This window comes from Agelaius phoeniceus, chromosome 4, assembly GCF_051311805.1.
Source record: "Agelaius phoeniceus isolate bAgePho1 chromosome 4, bAgePho1.hap1, whole genome shotgun sequence".
In the NCBI taxonomy this organism is placed as follows: Eukaryota; Metazoa; Chordata; class Aves; order Passeriformes; family Icteridae; genus Agelaius; species Agelaius phoeniceus.
In genome coordinates, this window is record NC_135268.1 from 6863099 (window position 1) to 6886040 (window position 22942).

Consider the following 22942-nt stretch of genomic DNA (forward strand, 5'->3'; position numbering starts at 1 on the left):
GCATGGGGTAATTTAGCTCGCATACTTTGCTATTGCTTTGTCACCAAACCAGTACAAAAACTGGTTATTTCCACTGTGCCAAACGACCAAGCACAGATACTGATTCAATCCCACATCACACTTGGTAAGGCTGACAGCTTCAGAAGGGGGAAAATCTGTAACTGCTTATTTGGCCAGATTGTCATGAAATGATGTGGGCATTTGCTGCACAGCGGGGGATGGCTTTTACTAGACAGGAGCTCAGCAGACAGGAAAGCTGTGTTTTGAAACTTGCAGACCTTGAGTTTCAATCCTGTTTTCTAGTGCAGGTCATATTGAGACAGACCTCCCTTTGTAACTTGTTCCACACTGTTGGAACTGCTAGTGCAAGTCTATTTGCTCACATACATTATTAATATCAGCTTCTTGTGTCATCGCCCTTCTAACCTTCAGTCCAGCTATTTGAATTTCATTAGGCTATAACCAGAGCCAGTTGATATTTGGGGCTGAAAACAGACAAATTGCAAAAATTCTCTTTCCTCATTATTAAAGATTTATATTACAGCAGAAAAGATAAAGTTTACAAACTTCATGATTTTAAATGGGGAAGAAAATGTTTTTCTCTGGTGAGGACAAAATGAAGCAGTTCTAAAATACCATTTTCTTTTTAATATTATTTTAGAAGACTGCAAAACTTGGTCCATTCCCTGAGAAGGTTACAGTTGAAGAGATATGTAGTTTTCCCAATGCAAAAGTATTTCTTTTGGGTCCCCTTCCAAAAGCAAGACTCCACAATAAAATAAGGATTTTTAAGAAACACAACAGAGGAAGTGCATATGGATTTCCAGTCTTGGCAACTATTCCTCATTCTCTTCTCCCAAAAAGCCTGAGACATGAGAGATCAGAGATACTCCACCATGAGCAGTAGCAGAACACACAGCATTTCCTCCAAAGAAGAAAAGCTATGACTATTGTTTTGTGAGGTTTTTTTTACATTTTAAAACAGTGCCTCAGCCATTGGCCAAAAAATAAAAAAACTTCATAAAGTAGGCTTACCTTAAGGTTAGCATTTGAGAATTTTTTTTCACATTAAATAGCTTTGCACAAGGTTGGGTGGTTCCATTCCCACAAGCAACCAAGGTTCACAAAAGATTTTTTCTCTTTCTACACTTTCACCATCTGAAAGATCCTTTTTTGGACAGTTGAGAATTAAAACATTTAAGTTTTTGACAAACATCCTGAATCTAACAAAACCAGGAGTTGTTAGTCTTTCTGGTAATCCTAAATTCTTTTTATAAACAGTTATAATGATTACTACAGTAATTCTCCTGTAGTTTTCTTGGTTGGCTTTCCCTTTTCTTCCATTCCCATTCATATACTCTCTGGTGCACTAGCTGTCCTTGACATTTCCTTATTAGGTTTACAAATAATCATTAATTTGTTTTGTGTCCTGCCTCCTGTTTCAGTGATGTATAGGCATGTCACTACCTTTCCAAAGTGTATTCATTATTTTTCTTCAAAAACAGCTCACTACTTCTCACACAGGGTTCAAGGCAATTTGCATTGTGCACACGTAATGGTGTGTACTGATCATTGCACCTTCACTGAAGTGTGTGCTATCTTTTCTTTACCTTTCATAATTAATGAACTTGTGATCTGAGGTCTCTTTCACTCTTTGATTGTTCTTTCCCTTGGCCTTTTTGAAAGGCACAGCACTGTAGGCAACAGAACACTAAACTCTGACTCAGGCTTGTTTGCTACTCCTTTTTTTGTCCCAGGCCTTCTGATTGCACCTTCTCCATGGTCCTCCCACCACAGAGGAAGCAAGGCATACACAAAATATGGTTTTGTGCAAGGTGGGGTTTGTTTGGTGTGGGGGATGTGAGTTAGTGGTCACCAGACTTGAGACTCTTGTGTGCCAAAAAGCTGGCCTGGGAAGGCTTGCTTAAAGTCTGCAATCTCCTGTGCCTGACTTTATCAACATTTACTGGCAAATAACCTGAATTTGAAGCCCTCAAAGAAAAAAAATTAATCTTTTTGTTATACTTTTTTTTTTCCCCTACAGTTTTGGCCACCCAGTTTATAAGTACTGTTTTACCTATCATTTTAAACTTGGTGAAAGTATACTTTTTTAATTAAAAGTTAAAACCATGCCATAACAGTTCAAAGTTTCACTCAAATTTCTGATATTTAGATGCTATATTTTCAAAATTAACAGAATTTTAATAGCCAAATGAAGAGATAACTATGTTTTCTATAAGGTTTCTATTACAAAGAGAAACTGAGAGATCAAGACAGAAGGCAGTTCACCCTCTCAGTGATTTTAAAACAGCAGAATTCAGATGACCTCAAGAAAGGCATGTTAAAATGAAAACAATTAGAGCAAGATTAATCTGATTTATAGTGGACAACCAGTATGAATCCAGATCTCTTATGTCCTGCCTTAAAGAAAACATTAACAAAAATCAGTTGTCATGTGGATTACATTTTTTTACTCATGCACACTAAATTAATATTGAAAAAGTGTTGTGCTTTGTTATGTTATAAGCAAAGTCAGACTTCATACTCAACCAGAGAAGCTACGTGTCCTACACTCCTAGCTGTGCAATTACCTGGTCCATGCTGAGCATCTTATTTCTCTTTATACTACTTTTCAGGACACCATCCTTTATTTTGCTCTGGACCTTATGTCAACACCTGCATATGTGCAAACCAAGTGTAAAACACAATCATGTCAGCAGTGATGGTATTTCCCACCCACTCTGTGAAAGGAATTATGCTGTGTTTAAGGCTGTTGGGCAATCTGCTCCAGAGGATCTTGTAGCAGCCTTTTCCAACACAAGCCAATTAAATTAAGCCCTGTGCTGTTCTCCATGTGATGCTCTGAAAATACAATGTCAAAATTAGGCACCTTAGAGTTGAATGAGATTTATTTTTCAGGTGTGTTTCAATTGTTAACACAGTTGAGATGACTTAACTGCTATCTCCATTTCTTCCCAAGTGTTGAAAAAGGTTACTTATTGCATTTCTTGGAAGTAATATCTTACAGTGACAGATTGCTTTTTCCCCTTGTGTACTGTATTTGTACAAATGCCAACAAGAGCATGCAGCAGCATGTAGGATATTTTCAGCATTTTACTAGGGAACTATATTTGCAATATATTTGTCAGCATTTTCCTAATAGATCTCTGTGTTCAGGAAACTCTACTGAAATTTCAGTCTCAACTGGAACTTCACAAACAGATCCTCCACTCAACAAATCAAGTGAGCTTCAAAAGAAATAGCCATTAGATGGGAATGCATAGTTGATTACAGGAATGACACTCCAACTGAAAAGAAACAATACTTATTTTAGTAGTTCATACACTAATGGGAACTCTATAAGCTATAGAATTGGAAATTGTTTCTCAACAAGGAAAAAAAGCTACAAAGAAAAAATAATTCTCCCTTCCTGAAAGAGGAAATTATTAGTGCAAGCTTTAGGAGAAGAATAGAAGACTTTTTTGAAAGGTAAATTATCACATATCCATTCCTTTCTTTGAGTTAGCTGGCTCATAATTATCTGTACCTATGCTAATAGTGGGAATGTCTGAAATAAATTACATGCAAGTAAGACATAATCAAGAATTATGTAGGTATATTCAAAGAAAATTTGAAGTGAAGTTTCAAAGTCAGACTCAACCCACAAAAGATTCATAAGCAGAAAAAAAAATAGTTTTTTCTATAGATCCAAAAAAGTGATTTACAAATGCAAAATGCAGTAGTGCCACGCATTAACAGAATTAAAACCTGTTGTTCAGTAGGAGTAACACAAAAAAGGAAATAGCAGTCAACACATAACAAGTTTCAGCTGCTTTAATCCAGTAAAACTTGAGTGTCACAATGCAGCCAGTGTCAAAAACCAAATGACTGAGCTGCCCCACAGCATTTCCATGGAATCAAAATCTATTAACTGCCTGCACATCAAAATTCCTTTGCAATGACCACTTTAAATCTCAAGGCTAGAGACACACTCTCAAATGAAGTACATCATCAAGTACCAAATTATTTAAAAGGTCATGAAGAAAGTTATGCTTGAGTAGTGTTGTAACAAATAAGCAAACCAAACAAGCAATAGCTCAACCCCTTCGAGTTTCTGCCTCACTTAGCACCATCCCTCCCTTCTTCACACTGGGGTTTGAAACTTTAGATAATAAAAGCTGTCATATGTTTATTAAGGTCATGAACATACAGCACCTGAATGATCTTAATATCCTTGCTACAACTCCTGAGCCGCATAAACCAGCCACACCTGGCATTTTAAGAGCATCAATAGTGCATATTTTATAACACATGTATAACTTTGACATTGGCAATATTTGCACCCTTCCTAAATGTTTTGGAGTGCGGAAAAAAGTGGAATTCAAACCTCTTCCATATTAATTTACTTGCATCAGATCTTACTGAAGATGACCTCAAAGATTATACACGTATCAGAATTCTCTAAGCATAACCTATAGCAGCATTGAGAATCTAATTCAGACAGGCTTTCATGCATGACTAACATTAATCAACTTATAAATCTTGATGTAGAACTTTAGCTTAAGAAAAATACAGTAATTTAATCAGTGTTGTACACTGTAGTTCTATTTTGCTCATCACTACCCATAATATTGTATCATTAAGCTCATTTAATTCCACATAAAGCAGTCAAGCAGTGAATGCTAAAGCCTTCCTCAGACATCATTTAACCCAGCAAGCCTCAGGCACCACTGGAAAAAGCCTGCAATCCAAGAACAGGGATAAATCAAATCATAACATGAGTTTGGAAATCTTTTATGTCTCAATGACCAAATGCAACAAGACTGTATTAGTAACAAAATCCTGACATTGATAACACTAATTATTCATAGCAAGACATACTCCAACAGAGGACTGTGATGTTCTGAGGTATATATTAGGATGTTAAATACATAAATCCAAGATAAATACAGGCTAATTTGCTACTCCATTACCCTCTTAAAGTTCCAGAGCAAAATGTGGATGCAAGACTGGAAAACTCCACCCCAACATGGGGAAGCCTCTCTCAATCACTCTTTCCTTCTGAAGTGATCAAAGAGGAATCTTTCAGTCTCAGCAGGATGTATAAACAATGTTTACTGCTCTGTCCCCTCACAAGTCAATCTTCTGTCCTCAGTCAAAAATAGTGCAATAGGGAGATAAAAAAACCCCAAACCCTTATGCATGTATAGGATGTTTTTTTAAAATTTCCACAACCCCTGAGCGTTTATCTCAAAATGTGAAACAAAAACTGTGCAGCATCCCCACTTTGTAGTAAGAAAACTGATGAGGAAATCCTTACTTTTCTTTTATGCTAAGAGTTACAGATGACCATTCTCCCACTGCAACAGAATCCTATTAAAACCCAACCCTCCATCGTCCAGCAATGATAAAGGAGAGTGTAATTCTCCTCTGAGAGCAGACTATCAATTGTCACTGAGCAGTGACAGTGGAGAAAGTGCTGTCCTGTGGAGACCTGAGTCATCAGCCTGAATTTCTGCCACATTCTTGCATTAGGCATTTGCCTGCTGAGCAGTTATTTGCCAACACAGCAAGGGATAAACATGTTAGCCATGAGATCAGAAGAGGAAGGGGGGAGCCAAAAAAAAAGCTAAAAAAGTGGGAGGAAACTGTATAAAATTTTGTAAATATCTGAAACAAGAAGTAGAAATAATCCTCACCCCAGGACTCATAAAACACAAAAGGTTTTGTAACATGTTCCTTCTAGGGACTTCTCTTAGAACTGAGAAGTACTTGCTCATATACTTCAGAATTTATACCTCTATTTCCACATGCTTTTTGACCCAGCAAATTTCTGTTTGTTGTTTTCTTACACTCCAAATACCAGGTTTTAAAACCCTGAATGAGCTGTTCAGACCACCAACTAAACTGAACAATTTCATATCGACTGAACTCAATTATTCTGTTTTAATTAACCACAAAAAGATCTAACCCCTTAGAAATTAACAGTTCTTTCATCTTCCAAGCAAGTAACAGAGTACAAACATCAATAAATTCTAAAATGCCAGTTTAAGCTGAAACTTCCCAGATGCTTTATTATTTCAATATGTGTAGATGCCTGTTGGAATAATCAGCATTCAAGAACACCCCCCTCCAGCCACACCACTTCATTAATAGCAAAGCCATTGATGCAGTAAACAAAATAGGCCACAATGACACAAAAACCCCACTTCCAAAACCCCATGGATCAAGTGATATCAAAACGGAAACGTTGACAGGGAGAAAGGAAAAAGAACACACGGGAAGAAACTATTTGGGATAAAAATAAGTGGATTATTTTGAATTTTGGAAAAGTTTAAGAAGAGAGGTACTACAAAAGCCTACACCCTGGTATGTCAAACCCTTTTATTCTATTTTTTCCCTTTTGTAGTAATTTTCTACAGTGCTGTCTCAGGTGTGACTGTTTGGACCATGCAGCCTGACCAGGCCAGCAGAGGCTGTGGGCATGTTGGCATTATATGACAGACTTCAGATTTTACACTAAATAATATGTACAATTATGCAATGGCCTGTTTAAGTCACAGAATGTAAAACATAGCAAGGGAAATATATAGGTTGGATGTAAGGAAAAAGTTTTTTATGGAAAGAGTGATAAAGTTCAAAGTTCTGCCCAGGGAGGTGGTGCAGTCACCATCTCTGGATGTGTTTAAAAAAAGACTGGATGTGACACTCAGTGCCATGGTTTATTTGAGGTGTTGAGGCATGGGTTGGACTTTATGATCTTAAAGGTCTTTCCCAACCTTCTGATTCTGTGATCTAGTTCCATAGATAGCCTACCATCAAGAAGTACAATCCAATTTTTCTTTTGTGGGAGAAAACTAATTATATGTTCAAATCTCCAAACAATTGAACTGCAATTTAAAAGAAAAATAGGTGAATTAAAAGCAAAGATAATAAAAGTTAAACATTTGTGAGTGCCTGTAATATGGCTAGACAATGTCTGTTTTACTCAAATCATACATATTTTTAAAAAATCTCTCTTCACAGATTAATGTTTTCCTTGCTCAACAAGAAGGAATGATCCAGTTCACTATGGCAATATCTAAAAGGGAGCTTTAAAAATATTATATCAGACTGCAACTTAATTGAAACTTGTAGAGTCAGTGAAAGGTAGAGGGAGGAGATAGGCACAATACTGAGGATGTCATTTTATTCAGTTTAATGCAATCAATGTGAGCCATCATTCAAAATGCATAAAGAGTCTTCATGGACTCAAAAGACAAATATTGAACCTGTGGGGAGATTAATACCATTCACAAAACTATACTCTTATCAGATAATAGAAGTGTCTTCAAATTCATTCTCTTCTAAAAAAAGACCCAATTGCTATTTGCCATTGATGAAAAAAGAGCTGAAATTCATTCTTACTCCTAGAATTAATTCCCCTCTACTTAGTGACTATATTTATTTGAAGTAGAGATGAACAAACACACCCATGGAAAACCACTGAAAGTGTAGATTTAAACTCTAAATCCACTGTCAAAATTATAAACCCTCTAGCTAAAAATGTCCTATACTGTGATATTAGCAGATATCTGCACTTTGTTTTCATGGTGTCTGTGTCAATCTCAGCTTTCACAAACTCTGGAAATTAATTCTGAATTATTGTTGAAACAACTCCATCACAATTTAGAGCTTAGCAAGTCTCTTTAACAGCTTTCAAATATGCATAACTAATCTATAATTTTATATTCTGAATCTGTGATCTTGTTATGAGGACACACAACTGCACTGCAGAGAAATCACAATTCAGATGACCACAACCTGCCTTCCATTATGTGAAGGATAAAAAATTATTTCACCTGCAAACCTTTCTTGAAATGTTTGGGTTTATTTTTTTCTAGTTTTTATTTTTAAAAACTCAAAAGTCAGCCTTTTAAGGCCTCTTATCTGAAAAAAATGTTATTGTCAAATTTCAAGTGAGTTTCTAGTCTTCTTTGTATGGGAATATACTCTATTATATCAGCCATAAATTAAAAAGAAAAATATAGGCATTAATATATTTTTTTAAATGCTGTACTTTAAAGCTTCTTCCCCTCTTTACTACTTTTCATAGAACAGTTTCATCTCATTACATGTCCAATAAGGAAGGACTAATGTGATGCCTTTCAGTAATTCCTGCTCTTCTTTTAATTTTTTCAAGAGAATTTGACAGCACATATTCCTTCCTTATGTGACTTAATGACAGTCTAGTCTAATGAAGTGGGAATTAAGATTCTGTCCTCTTTGCCAAGACCAAACTCAAGGCCTTGTGTGAGGTAAACCTGTTCATACAATGCTTCCTGGTGAGCAAGTAGGGACTGAAGGATGTTAGGCCCCAAGAGCCTTTCAGAGAAAATGCTCTTTGCAAATTAATTCTGATTTCCTTACAGCTTGAAAGCACTGAAATACAAGGAAAGTAGCTTGAATTTTACTCCTGAAAAAATACAGCTGCTACTTCTATATCATATGACAACACAGTAGTTACTCATCTAATTTAGGGACATAACTGGTCATCACCCAGATCACTTAATTCTGAAAACCCTGAAATGAGTTTTTAGAATTAAGAACTGTTTCAAATGACAACTCTTTTTATTGTAAGATACTAACAAGTTGCTTGCACTAAAGGCATTACTAAGAATGCCACTGACTTTGAGAGAAAGAATGCACAAGTGCAGACACCTCTAGAAGAAAAATAATATAATGTGATGATGAATCACATATGCAAGTACCTAGGTCTTACTCAGTGTCATTCTAGGTCAGTCTTCTTCATTAGAAATTGCTTTTCTACTCTTTCTAAACTTAGTACAAAAACTCCAAAAGAAAAAGATAACCTAATGAAGACTTGATTAGTAACTTGCTGATCTTTCAAGTGTGGGGAATTTCAGTTATAACCAGTGGCAAGAAAACCAGAACATTACAAAAACTATGACAGGACTTAAAAAAAACCACAAAACACAAAGCCAAAGCCCAAAAACTCCAACATACTCATATTAACCCTAAGCCATCAATTAGTGGAAGACACAAGCAAAATCTACAACAAATATACCCCCAGCAAGATTAGCTGGACCAGAAAGCTAAAACATAAGGTGCAGAGAAGTAACTCAACAACAGAAATACTCAGTGTTTGGTGCTGGTAGTGCTCCAACTGAGCACATCAGACTGGTTGCATATTGGGATTCTGGGAAAAAAAAACATAGCTGTGAAACTCCTTAAACTAAAATCCATGTTTTCTACTTAAAAATTTGATATCAAATTTAATATAGTAAGCATCTTCTTCCTTTAGTAAGGCTCCACAAAACATTTTCAATATCTAGTTCTTGAATAATCACATCAGGGCACACACAAAGAACATTATGAACTGTGCTCTATCATTCAAACTATTTTCATGTCACAGTAAAACGTGTGAGTGAGCCAGGTGCTCAAAGAGTTAAGTCAAACAAATTTAAAATGTATAAGTTGAGCTTCAAAGCACTCGCATCAGAAAAAAATGGGTTTAACAAGATTTAAACACGTCAGGTTTAGGGTCTGCGCAGCAGAGTGTTTTTTAAGTTGCAGTTATTTCCAAGTCAAAATCACCTCCATCTACATTTATTTCAGAAAAGGGAAATATGTTTTGATTACTTGCTTTAACTCCAGCTGTAATCCCAAGCAACACATTTTCTGACTTCTTGAGATGGCAGCTATTTACAGGAAAGCAAGAGATTTTGCTTCTTCATTACACGTTTTCAGTTTGTGTACATTCATGAATTGCTTTTTATGCCCATCTGAAACACTACAAACTTCTTCAAAAGTATTACGGATTCATGTAAAAAAAACAAGCATTAATGCAAGATGATTTCTCCAAAGAGAACTCTGCAAAAGCAGGCCATTCACTTAAAACCAAAACCTGTAAATTGTATATCTGTCTACTCCATTCTGGTGGAGGTAATAATAAAGCATGGATACAGAAAAAAAAGCATATCCACAGTTTAATATACAAACAAATATATTTTTCTTAATGATAAATTTTAGTAGCTCCTCATTTCAGCCACACGTACATTCTACTTGCTCATCTGATCCTGTAGTGATTATTTTCTGGGATTTCAGATTTTGTCTTTAAAGAAGCTGAAAAATTTCAAAACCTGGGAGGCAACAATATCACACAACTTTTGAAGTTTGCTCCCCTGATTTGTGAGCAAATCAGTTCTACATCTGCAGCAGTACTATATAATGGATTACAGAAGAAAGGTTCATTAGATCTCTATCATGTGAAGACCTAATATTGAATCAGTAAGCACCTAGCTGGGAAGCAAAAACTATACAGTAATTAATGTACTGTAGTATGCATGCATTGATTTTTACATGGACTATATTTTAGCAGTAATAATGTCTGGCACCAGACTACAAATCAATAGGAGCCACTATTGTGCTGTTGGTTAAAAAATATATAAATAAAGGATAAAACCCTTTTGTTTAACTGGCATAATCAGACTTCCACACCTTAATTTTGCTATTGTTGTACCTGACATTATTTTAAATAAGATTTTCATCCCATGTTTATTTGAAATGCATATAAACATGAAGTTTTGTACTCATTCTGATAATTTCATAAGCAACACACTGTCAAATTAAGAAAAAAGCAAAATATAAACATCAAATGGAAAAGGAACTAAGTCTCCTTCACGTGAATATTCATTGAGGTTTGTGTTTGCCATCCCAGTTCAAACACCATATTATGCTTTGCTTCCCTTCACTGTTTTCTATTAGAATCGTTAAGCAAGTTTCAGACTTATATGTGAACACAAGGTGGGAAAGAAACTGCATGGATTTTCTGAAAAGGTGATATTAGGAGTATATTAAGAATCAAAGAAAAAGAAAAATTAACTCTGAACGTTCAGTATCTTGTTTACCTCTTGGAAGATCTCAAGGGAACAGAGTGTGCAGCATCAGAGCCCAAATTCCATCTTGAACAGCTCTTTTATCACCATCATATTTTCTGGGAAAATCCCTTTGCCAGGATTTCTCTCCTGGGAAGCTGAGAAGCCTCAGAGAAAAAGGAAAACAATGTTATCTAATTTGCTTCTCCTGTGATTTGCTGCTTTGGAATGTGGTTTGGAGACTGCTTATCCAACAAGTGATTGTTTGATTGGTTTCATGTGAATTGTTTTTCCTTATTGGCCAATCAGGGGCCAAGCTGTGTCAGACTCTGGACAGAGTCATGAGTTTTCATTATTATCTTTTTAGCATTCTGAGTGTATCCTTTCTCTATATTCTTTAGTATAGTTTTGTATATTATTCTTTTATATAATCTAGATCATAAAATAATAAATTAGCCCTCTAAGAACACGGAGTCAGATTCATCATTTCCTCCCTTCATTGGGGGTCTCAGAAAATACAACAGTCTTTGGTGTAGACCCATAACATTGCACAAGAGATTTTCCAATTCACCCACAATATAGAGGAATAAGTTAAGGACCAGCTCCAAAAAAAGCTTTACTAGAGAAGGTGGCAGGCAAGTGATTCAGGATGGAGGCTACAGGGGCCAAACAAGAAAGGCCTGTGTGTCTGGACCTGTGCAGTCATTTCAGGAGCTTTCTTTCACAGACTTAATTATTTTTTTAAAAAATCCATTTTTAAGTTGTAACTTGACAGAACCCCATGAAAATAACAGATGGAAAGAAAATCTTACTTTAGTGTGCATTTTAAGGTGTATAGAAATCCAAGGACAATTATGGTACATGTGAAGGTTTTCTTGCCCTCTGTAAGAAGTTCTTTTACTTAGGACTTGAAGTCAGAACAACCTTCAGAACAGTATAGCCAATACTGCAGCATGCTAAAAATTATCATGCCAGACAAAAGAATACTCAATTAAGATTCACATTACTGATAACACAGCTCATTTTTAAAAGGAAAGCCTAATAAAAGAAAAATAATATTAATTTAAGGAGAAAAAAAAAATCAGTCTATGTAATGTTTCTTTCTCCCTAGCACCTACAGTTCTTTTACTTCAAGGCAATACCAATCCTGGTTCCACTGCTTTTTTCCATTAGCAATATGCAGCCAAGAAAAGTTGGCATGAGTAACTTGAAATTCATTCTCATAAGCACACAGAATGAAGCTGATGGAAGCAATGTATTTTCCACTTTTATATTGTGGTTAGCATTTCAGTATTTTAAAAATAAACAAAATAAATGGGATTATTATGTGTGTTTATAGTATGAGGAAAAGAATGTAAAAAATAAATTAGCATAATAACCTTCAAGAGAAAGAATGCCTGCAACCTCTATAAAGGTTGCTGTTAATCCACAGGAGAAAAAGCATTATTTATTCCAGAATGTCTTTAGATTAGCCAGGTGGTTCTCTTACATACCAAAAGGTTGGAGTTTAAAGGCTATTACAGACCTAGAGATCCTGTTTCGCTCAGCAGGTGTTACAAAAACACAGTTCTGGGGGAAAGAAAAAAAAAAACAACCAGAAAGAACAAGGGCTCCTGTAATCTTACCTTGTAATTCTTTTCTAAAATACACTGCTAATTTCAGAAATACTCAGCCAGTATTTCCAGAGGGTTGTGATTTAACTACTTTATCATATAACAAAAGACTTAAGCCCAGAAAGCAGTAGATTGTTAAATCGAAGTTAGGAAACACTCCTAATTTGAAATTTTACCTTAGAGTGAGGATTGAAAGCATTCAGCAACTCCCAGCATTGTACTTGCTATTTTTAGCCAGGAAAATGTGTGATCCAGTGCAGCACCATTTACTTTTTTAAATTGATTGTGCTGTCTTTTTGCTGGAAATAAATATACTATCCTAACACCATTTACATAAAAAATCTGGAACCCACACAGTGTCAAGCTGAAATGCAGAACAACAAATCTGTGTTTGAGTGACCTTTATGTATAGTGCGCCCACAAAAACCTACTAACAAAACAAAGCTTTTTCAGGGCTGTCAGGTTTCACCAACACGAGGCTGGAAAGGATAAATCAAGATACAGTAGAAAGAGTAGTATATGGTGAGGAAAAGAAAACAAAACAGCACTCTTCAAAAGACAGGTTAGCTAAAGAGAATCCAGCATTACACTCATTTGAGCTGCTGGGTTTAGTATTCAGGTGCTTGAGACACCGATGATTTACATTTCAAAGAAAGGAATGAAGCTTGCTGATGATCTTCCTCAGAGTATGGGTGAGCCTGCCTAATTCTACATTACCCATATCCAGCTGCACCTTCAGTGGCCACCCTTCCCAGCACTGTTCTGAAACTCAAGCCTTGTCTCTCTCACCCCAAACACTCACATTTACCAATTTAAAACTTGCCTCAAGCATAAAGGTAAGCTGTTACAGGATTACAAGGTTTCTGGTACACCCCTTTGTGAGAGTATCAATAAATCCAGGGCAACTGCATCTAGGAAATAGATATAACAAGCAGTTTGTTCACCTGCAGATGAATAAACAAAGTGAAGTGATTCAACTAGCATTCATTTTGATTTCATTGATTTGATTTTTTTCCTGCAGGTGCTATTAATACAATGAAACCAACAGTCTCATTGTTGATTTCTGTCCGTGTTCTTTTGAATTGGAATAGATCTACAACACCAGATGTCAACATATCCCCTAACACTGTGTATGACTAAAATTCTCAAAGGAAATATTTGGTGCCTAACTGCCAAATTTCACTATCTTGAATCCTTTTTTAGGGACACCCCCCCTGCCCCCTCAGATAGGCTTAAGAAAAGTTTTCTAATGGGGTCAAATTGCTATTGTGTAAAAAGGTGATATACATAAAGAAGAGCATTTGGCCATTCTTTTGTTAAATTTGATGTTCATTGCAAAGTTGAGAAAGAAATTTACTTTGAGTTTCCTGGCAGGTTTCTGCCTTGTTCACTGATAAAAAGCAGATTACAAGAAATTAGGTCTGAAAGGGTCTTTTAGGAGAATAAACGTATGTGAGATATTCTCTATAGAACCATGGTTGTTTCTGTCAGATATCATTGAACAGTTTGGGTTGGAAGGGGCCTTAAAGATCATCTTGTCCCAAATCCCCTGCCATGGGCAGACACACCTCATAAACCTATATGGAGAAAAAGGAGGGCACTAATTTATTTTCCCCACTCTGGGAGGCATCAATTTATAATCAACAATTCTTATCTGAAAACCTTTTCCTGCACTCTTAGAAATAACATATAAATAGATATGAAAAAATAAGTAAACCAAAAGGGCAACCAAGATTTACTTCCTTCTTGGAAACTTAATATTTTTCAAAGAACATTTTTGAGATTTTTCCTGCCACTGACAGCAAAAGACCAGACTTCTACAACTTCACAGTCCTATTAAAGTAAATTGGGCACAACAGTTATATCTGTTTTCTCCACTGCAATTTTAAGTTCTAGTCCTAAAACAGAGTGCAAGTGGGGTGTCTTATCTTCTTCAATTCAAGAAGTCCCTCACAGTCAAAAATAGCCTTAGTGAACTTCATATCAACTTGATAGATTAAACAAGAGCATTTACATGCATCCTGCCTCTTTCTCCAAACTCAGCTAAAAAAAAAAAAATTGCAGCTAAAGAAACCCCACTTGTGTCTGTCTGGAGGATTGCTTGAACACAGTATTTGGTCATTATAGGTTAAAAAAAATTAATTGAAAGTTTAGAAGTTAACGTTTTGATTCTTTGCTAGGACAACAGAAACAACGTTCACTTCCACACACACACACCTCTCCTCTTTTCTTGAACAAGAATATCCTATTTTCTTCCACAGTCTGAAAATGACCTTTCATTTCAACAGCTCTGTGGACTCTACTATTTGCCAAAACAAACAATTTCTTCCTGGCACAATAGCAACTATTTTAATATTCTCTTCAGACTTTCTCTTCCTTGCAATCCTAATAAATGCATTCAGATTTACAATGAAGAGAGATCCTACCAGACAAATGGCAGCAAGGTTACAAGCATGAGCTGCTGACCTTCTGAAAGCTTGTTTTCCAGAGCTGCCTGATGGGGTGAACATTCCAGTGATGTTATTCATTGAAACGGGAACTCCCAATATTCCCCTTTTCTGAGCAGTCATTTTACCTTGACAACATATCATCACTGGCTCTCTTCCGTGCATCTCCTAGGACAGGAAAGAAAGGTGAACAATTTGTCAATCATGAATCCATGATTTTGATACAGATATTAAATGAAATCCAATTTTTATTGAACACATATTTTGAACATTATATACACATTCATATGCAGTAGCTTTAAGGCACAAAGGCTAAATGTATCGGTCATCTGATCTGAACTGGGATAGAGATACAGCATTTTTTAACTACAGTATAAAACACTGGTGACTTGTACTTCACAAATTCCTGATTTTTCTAAAACCTTTAAGCCATTTAACCATTAGAAAGCTTACCAGGATCTCCAGTTTTATGATTTGACTTCAGCTTGCAAGAGTTAAAAAAGTGTCAGGTTACCCAGGTTCAGTTATTCTGTGTACCAAACCTGTAATGATTTATCTGCTTTCTTTCCAGGAAGTTGGATTACACCCCACAGAGCTGTACACAAAGGTGTGCTTCCATATCCTAATCTCCTTCTTTTAGCAGAGAGATTTCACCCCTAAGATACTCCCTGTGTGACAGAGAGGGGCCCACCACTGTTATGTCCCACACTGGGAAAGCTGAGGCCATCTCTTCAGGTGAATACGGGGTTTTCATTTGGGTAATGCTGCAACCCAAACTCAAAAGCTACCTCACAAAACTTGCCTTTCTCTTTTCTGCCTGAAAAGCAGACAGGGTCAGTCCTTACCTAACATCCTGAAAGGGCACTTTCAATTTGCTGGGAAAGAATCAGAAATTCAGCTTGCTTCAGCAGAGAGAATTACAGGGTACAATCCCAAGCAAATTAATAACACACCAGGGCTACGGAAATAAGGTCACAGTGTCTTTAGCAGGTTTTTGAATAGGACACACACAGTCAGTCTAGATTCTTGTGCCCTCTTTGAAAGTACACTTTTTCCCACTGCAGTTAGTTGAAGTGGGTAAGAGGCGTGGAGAGCAAGCTTTATGTTTCTTCACCCACTTTAAGCTAGAGGAGTTTGGTTTTATAGTGTTCTTTTGATACAGTTCCTTCCAGATGCTTGAAGGAAGCTCAGCCTTAAGCTGAGTCAGAGTCTGGTCCCTGATCTGGGGCAGGGCTGTCCCACAGTAGGGCAGGAATGGGGGCACACCAATCCCAGACCAGCCCACCCAGAGTGGCTGAAGCAGAGGGGAAACGTGCACCATGTACCCTTCCTGTGGTCAATGCCTGCACCCAGAGAGGGCTGTAGAGGAGAGAGGCTACAGAGCAGACCCCACTGAGACCCTTTTCCTGGGGCAGGGACAGGCAGCAAACCTGCCTGCAAAGCTGGGCCCAGGTGGAGAACCTGCAGGTGGCTGAGCTGCGTGGGGCAGCGGGGAGGCAGTGGAACCTCAGGGAGACTGAGAAAGAATTAGGTGGCTCAAAGCACAGTCTGCAGCTGGACCTACAGCCAAACAGGCACAAACTCCTTCCAAGCACATGCAGAAGGGGATGGGAGGCAATAATGCAGAATGGAAGTCTGCAACAGCCAAGATGCTCACAAGGCCAGAGCACCTCTCCAATGAAGTCAGAGTTGTGGGTTTTCAGCCTGGAGAAGAAAAGGCTCTGGGGAGATCTCAGAGTACCTTCCAGTACCCAAAGGGGCTACAAGAGCTGGAAGGACTTTTTGCAAGGGCATGCAGTGGCAGGACAAGGGTGTTATCTTATATATCAAGAGTTCTATTATCATTATAGTTCAGGGATTTCATATCTCCAGAGTTTCATACCTCCTCAATGTTTCTTGTAGGCAGCTCCTCTGAGCACTGACTCTTCCTGGTCCTTGCAGCAGCCATCTAACTCCAGATCCCACCAATCCACTCTTTTATACCACTGTTCTTATTGGCTTCAGGTGTGGCCTGTTAACATCAGGCCTGCTCCGAATTTTTAGTAATTGGTTCAGCTGCAACTCATTGGGGGATAAGATTACATTCTATACCACCTTCATTTACCCATACTGTATCCCCCTACACAAGGGGGAATGGCTTTAAACTGGAAGAGGGTATGTTAAGATGAATTATTAGGAAGAAATTCTTCACTGTGAGGTTGGTGAGGCCCTTAACAGGTTGCCCAGAAAAGCTGTGGATGCCCCATCTCTGGAAGTGTTCAAGGACATGTTGGATAGGGCTGTGAGAAACCTGGTCTAGTGCAAGCTGTCCCTGCACATGCTGTAGGTTGGAACTACAAGATATTTAGGGCCCCTTCCAACCCAAACCATTCCACCATGTGATTCTGTGGGTACAGAAGCAGCCTCTCCATCTATAGAGATGTGCATGGTTTTCTATAGCTCTTCACTAAGTACATCAGCTACCACCCAAATGAGCTGCCAAGCTTATCCTGCAATTTTGGGGGCTATAAAATAACAGAACAACAGTACACTGACTCACTTTGTCTTTCTCAAGATTATCCCAAACGTTTTACAGACCCGTTCCATATTCAGGTCTTTACTTGTGTATCTCCTTCTGTTAAATTCTGGTAAGAAACTGTACACATTCTAAATGGTGCCTTACTAATGTTATTAGTATTTTTCTCAAAAAGAAAACTTTTCCCCCTGCAGTGTTAAAATAATCTTTTGTTGCCATCTTTTAAGCTACCCAGCTGCTTCCTGTCAAGATCTACAGCTCAGCTGTTACCACCGTAAAGGTATTTCTTCAAAACATTAAAATTTATTGTAGCTTTATTTGTTGACCCAGCTGTAATCTTAAAACTACCTTTGTCAGTGTGCACTGCCCCTACCAACCTGCTGTTCTCACTGCATCAGTTCTAAACAATGCAGTACCTTTGCCTGCAGTTACACTTTGTATAAAGGAGCCTATAACTGGGAAATGGGAATGAATTATATCCCAGCAATTCCAACAATGCAGAGAAACTCCTGAGATCAAAAAATGTCAGAAAGTTCAGTGTCAGTTTTTCAGAGGGTAAAACAGAACAGGAAGTTAGCAAAAAAGATCCTGCAAAGTAAGCAATAGGGCACACGTGCACAGATGTTTGTCAAGCAAACAGGATTAGGTGAGGTGCCTTAGAGCTGAACTCTTTCTATCCAGGTATACTCTCCAAATCATAGTCACTAAAAGATGCTTGGACTTCTAAGTCCACTAATATTTTAAAAGGTAGTTTTCTTCCTCTGTTGAAGATTAGAGGATTTAGTTGTCCAAACCAACACCACTTAAGACACTTATCTGCATATTACTGAGGATCAGCCTTTATAAAACAAACCTTTAACTTCAAAATTAAACTAGAAGTATGTAGCTGAGCTCCAAGAAAGCAACTCTTGCCAAGCAGGTGTCAGATCAGAATGCTGTGCAGTGTATTTGACAGGAAAGCTACTGTAGTAACAAGAAACAAACCCAAGATTTGGTAGTGGGAGAATTCAAAGACTGCCAAAAGAATCACAAAATAAGTGCTCTCTGTAACAGCTTTTGGGATTCTTACTAATGCATAGCTATACTCTCACATTTAGAATCAGGCATCTGATTGTTTCAGGGGCTCCTCAAATTTAGATTAAAGAGATATTCTTAGGCTACTCTTAATAAAAAAACAAACATGTATTTTAAAGGAGCATGGAAATAGCTAAAGGTATGAGAAAAAAACCATATCACCCTCAAATGCTTGGTACAATAGGGCTGTAATCATACAGCACAACTACTCTAATCTGCATGATTAGGACATTTTTACAGATCCAAGTACTCTTTCCATTTATAACTCCAGGGCTATCTACATCACACTTATTTCCCTTTTCCACTTGGCCCCCACCCACCAAATTTCTGAACTAAAATACAGGCACACCTTACTGGTGTGAACCCATTTAAATTACCAGGATTAGTCATTCTGATGCATATTCCTTTTTTCCAGTGCATCTGTATTAGGCAAATGCATTTATATTGATGCAAATGTCTTAGTGGAGACATACTACAAACTGAAAGGAAGATATAAACATTGTAATGAGTAGAACAAGAAAACATCTAAAAGTGGGGCATTAAATATAAGAGGACTGAAGCCAGAAGTCAAATTAGCTCAAGGGCTTAACTACACCCCTAGAATGAAGTGGTAGTCATTGTAAGAAATACAAAGCAGACTCTGACAAGTCTAATTAATGAATTAACAAAGAGAATTCTAGTAGAATTCTTTTGAAATAGACCTTCAAACCATTCCTACTCATCAGGCTCAAAATTGTTTCACTGGGGCTCTTGGGGGCTATTGAGGTTAAATAGCAGCTATTTTGTCCAGTTTATCTCACATCATATCAGAATCCCTGGAAGTTTTGCACTGCATGCTAGCATACTCCTCACCCCATCCCACCGAAAAGTAAACTGAATCATAATATTCAAATGAAAAAATCAGGAAACATTTCCAATTGCTGTTTAAAAAACTTTTGAACCTAATAAAACAGCTTTCAGGTTTTACCTCTCCCTCCCTTATCTTGCCCAGGCACGCCTCAGGGTAGCACAACCTTCACACAGTCACAAATTCCCATATCCGTAACTCCCAAAACAGAGATCTGTAAGGAAGGCGGATTCAGTTTTAGGTTTCCATGCACCTATCAAGTATTTTCTGAGCCTATAAAGAGTGCTAAAGTAAGACAGGTCATCTAAAGTTTATTAAAGCATCTGTGCCTTGCAGCATGGAGTTCACATATTGTGAATGCAACATTACTCAGCCAATTTAACAAGATTAGCCAGCCTGCTTTTTCCACTTTCTGTCATTTCTTCATCCATAACAAGCCAGCTTGTAGCTAAGGGCAGCCAAGCTCTTTTAAAGCTTTATTCTTTCACAGCTAGAAAAGTACAGCATTTACAATTGGGAGCTATCATGTCAGAAGCACAGTAGCTTCTCACAGGTCATTCAAAGTGTGCTGCACAAACCAAAAACAGGAAAATAGAAAGGAGACTAGAAATAAAGCAGACTAATTAACAGTTCTAAATTTTAGTTAAACTCTGCTCAACCTTCTGCTTCTCAGATCCAGCTAGACAGCTAATAAGCCTCATGGAATCCTGGCTCTTAATTAACACATAACTATTTCCGCAGAAGGATTAGAAGTTCCACCAGTTGTTCAAGAAGTCAGTTTTTACAGCTCTGGTTAGATTACTGTCTATGTTTAGGAGCAAGGGTTACTGCTCCATATTCTATTGGTAATGGACTACCTTTTTTTTTAAATGCAATCACATCTTGAAAAAATTCCTGCCTTTTCACTGTACAAGGCTTCTATGTGAGCACGTAACATTCTCAGGCAATAATTCAGTCACTTGACATGAAAAGCCAACAGCCAATAATGTCAGAATGCTAATTATACATTAGCTGTCTGAAAGCAGAGTAATATGTGAGCATGCACCTTTCTGAAAGGCCAGTCCAACATTTTACAGGCCAAGGTCTGAGACTCTGTGCTCCCTAGCAAGGAGCTGATCATCAGAAGCAAAATGCTAATCAAAGCAAAACCAGTTTCACCAGCAGCTTGCTACACTAATTTCCACCAAAGTGAGAGCTGTACTTTCCCAAGGCATTCCAGAGGCTATTAGTCCTTCTTGGGCTTCTGGCTAAACACACAGCTCATTTTAAAGCCCTGTCTCAGTTTTGTGGGGGCAGGTGTCACTTTTAAACCACAATGCTGAAGTATTTGCCCTTAATAGGACAGTCAATCATCAGACCTTTATCTTACTTTAAATCATCCACAGCATCTTCAAGCAAAAGCTGGCCATGACACTCTTATGGTCCTACAGGTTTCTTTTTCGAGGTACAAGAGTGAAAATAACTCTAAATACACTAGCTTTCTTCTGCTCCTTCTGGCTGCTCCTCTGTGCTGAAAATTCATACATATCACATACACACAATACATATCAACATAGCACTTGAGGAATTTGGGTGTGCTATGCTAAAAAGGTTTAGAAAACTGACAAATCTGGCCATCTTTACACTTTAAAACTCTACAAAGCACACTTACTGGCAGCAGAAGGCCAATGGCCAGCCCTTACACCTCGTCCATCACTTCAGCTGAACACAAACCTGTTAGTCCTTCACATGATCGTAAACCAGCTGTGACTGGCACACAAGACCACGTAGCTGATGGAGGCTCATGAATGGGATCTGGCCTGACTGAAGTCTCCTCAGCCAGGAAAGGTGGGTCTGAGGAGGTGCTAGTACACTTTTACAGGTCATGGCTTTCCTTTTCCCACCCTGGTGGCTCACACCCCTGTGGGACAGGGAAGGGCAGGGAACCACCTCCCTCCAGAGCATCCTGCCCAGGGGTCAAGCCCCCTCTGCAAGGCAAGGAAGGTTTAGGAAAATGCCCCCACCTCCCCAGTCTGGCTGCTTCACTTCTGAGCTTCTGTTTGCTTGAGCAGTAACCTCTGCCCAACACCTCCTGCTCCCCTCAGCCTCTCAATAGAAATGGTGCCCCAGGTAATTTAAAAAAAAAAAAAAAAAGAAAAATGACACACAACACTGTGATATTTTCTGAAAATTCATTCACCAGGATTTCTTCTCCTGGGAAGTTGAGAAGTCTGAGAGAAAAATGTGAATAATAATTATCTGATTGCTTCTCCTTGCTGCTTTGGAATGTGGTAGGTGGTTCTTTCATTGGTTACATGTGAATTGTGTTTTCCTAATGACCAATCACAGCCAGCTGTGTCAGACTCTCTGAGTCACAGGTTTTTAGCATTCATTCTTTTCTAGCCTTTTGTCTGTATCCTTTCTCTTTTCTTTAGTATAGTTTTAGTACATCATTTATTTTAATATAATATCATAAAATAATAAATCAGCCTTCTGAGAACTTGGAGCCAAATTCTCATCTCCTACCTCATCCTGGGGACCTCTCAACACCACAGACACAAATAACCAATTAATCACCTAAGTTTGCAATCAAAATGCAATGTGACTTCAAACACCTAAGCCTGCCCTCACAACCCTGTGTCACCTCTGTCCCTGTCAAGCCAGCTGTTAATGCCACCAGAGACTGCTGCTACAGACAAGCTACTGTGGATACGCTGCCAGACAGCAGCAGAGTCAGGAAATTATGTTTTGGGAAGCCTGGGAACCTGGAGAGGAAGCTAAAAAGGGTTTTCTGTTTGCTCAGTGCCTGGATAAGTCCTGTAATAAAGTCCACAGAGTGAAGATCTACTTCTAAAACTGCCAGCCTGGCTCCTACTCCCAAGAGACCTTTGATGGTCTTCACAGGGGTCTCAGGTTGAGGGAAGAGATGAGGATCTGACTCCATGTTTCAGAAGGCTTGATTTATTATTTTATGACATATAGTATATTAAAACTATACTAAAAGAATAGAACAAAGGGTTTCATCAGAAGGCTAGCTAAGAATAGAATAGCAAAGAATGATAACAAAGGTTTGTGGCTCAGACTCTCTGTCTGAGCCAGCTGGGCTGTGATTGGCCATTAATTAGAAACATCCAACATGGGCCAATCACAGATCCACCTGTTGCATTCCACAGCAGCAGATAATCAATGTTTACATTTTGTTCCTGAGGCCTCTCAGCTTCTCAGGAGGAAAAATCCTAAGGAAAGGATTTTTCATAAAAGATGTCTGCGACAGAGACCTGCAAATGTGCTGAGGCTGCATTCAATCTCACTAGCTATGGCTTTAAGGAAGATGATATTCAGCAGCAGCAGTCCCAGTGGAGACCCCAGGGTCTGGCATGGTTGCTAGACTATGCTGCTGCTGGTGCTCTTTCACCTTTCCAGGTTGCAGCTTTTTTGTTCACGCTGTAGTTTACCTTGCAAAAAAAAAGGAGTTTCCCACTTTGAACAGTTTCTCTCTTCCTGAAATGAATAAGCTCTCTCCCAAGGAGGCCACTGAATGGTTCCTGAGGGTCAGCCACAGACTAAACTAAGGAGTGTCTTCAATGAAG

General features: G+C 38.1%; 1 long non-coding RNA gene across 1 annotated transcript in view; it reads right to left on the bottom strand.

The window, feature by feature from the left end:
* The window catches only part of LOC143693804 (uncharacterized), a 29475-nt gene extending 18429 nt beyond the window's left edge, over positions 1-11046 (bottom strand). The window contains exon 1 of the long non-coding RNA XR_013181761.1: positions 10911-11046. This is a non-coding gene — a long non-coding RNA (uncharacterized LOC143693804). The remainder of the gene's footprint in view (positions 1-10910) is intronic.
* Between the last annotated feature and the right edge of the window lie 11896 nt (positions 11047-22942).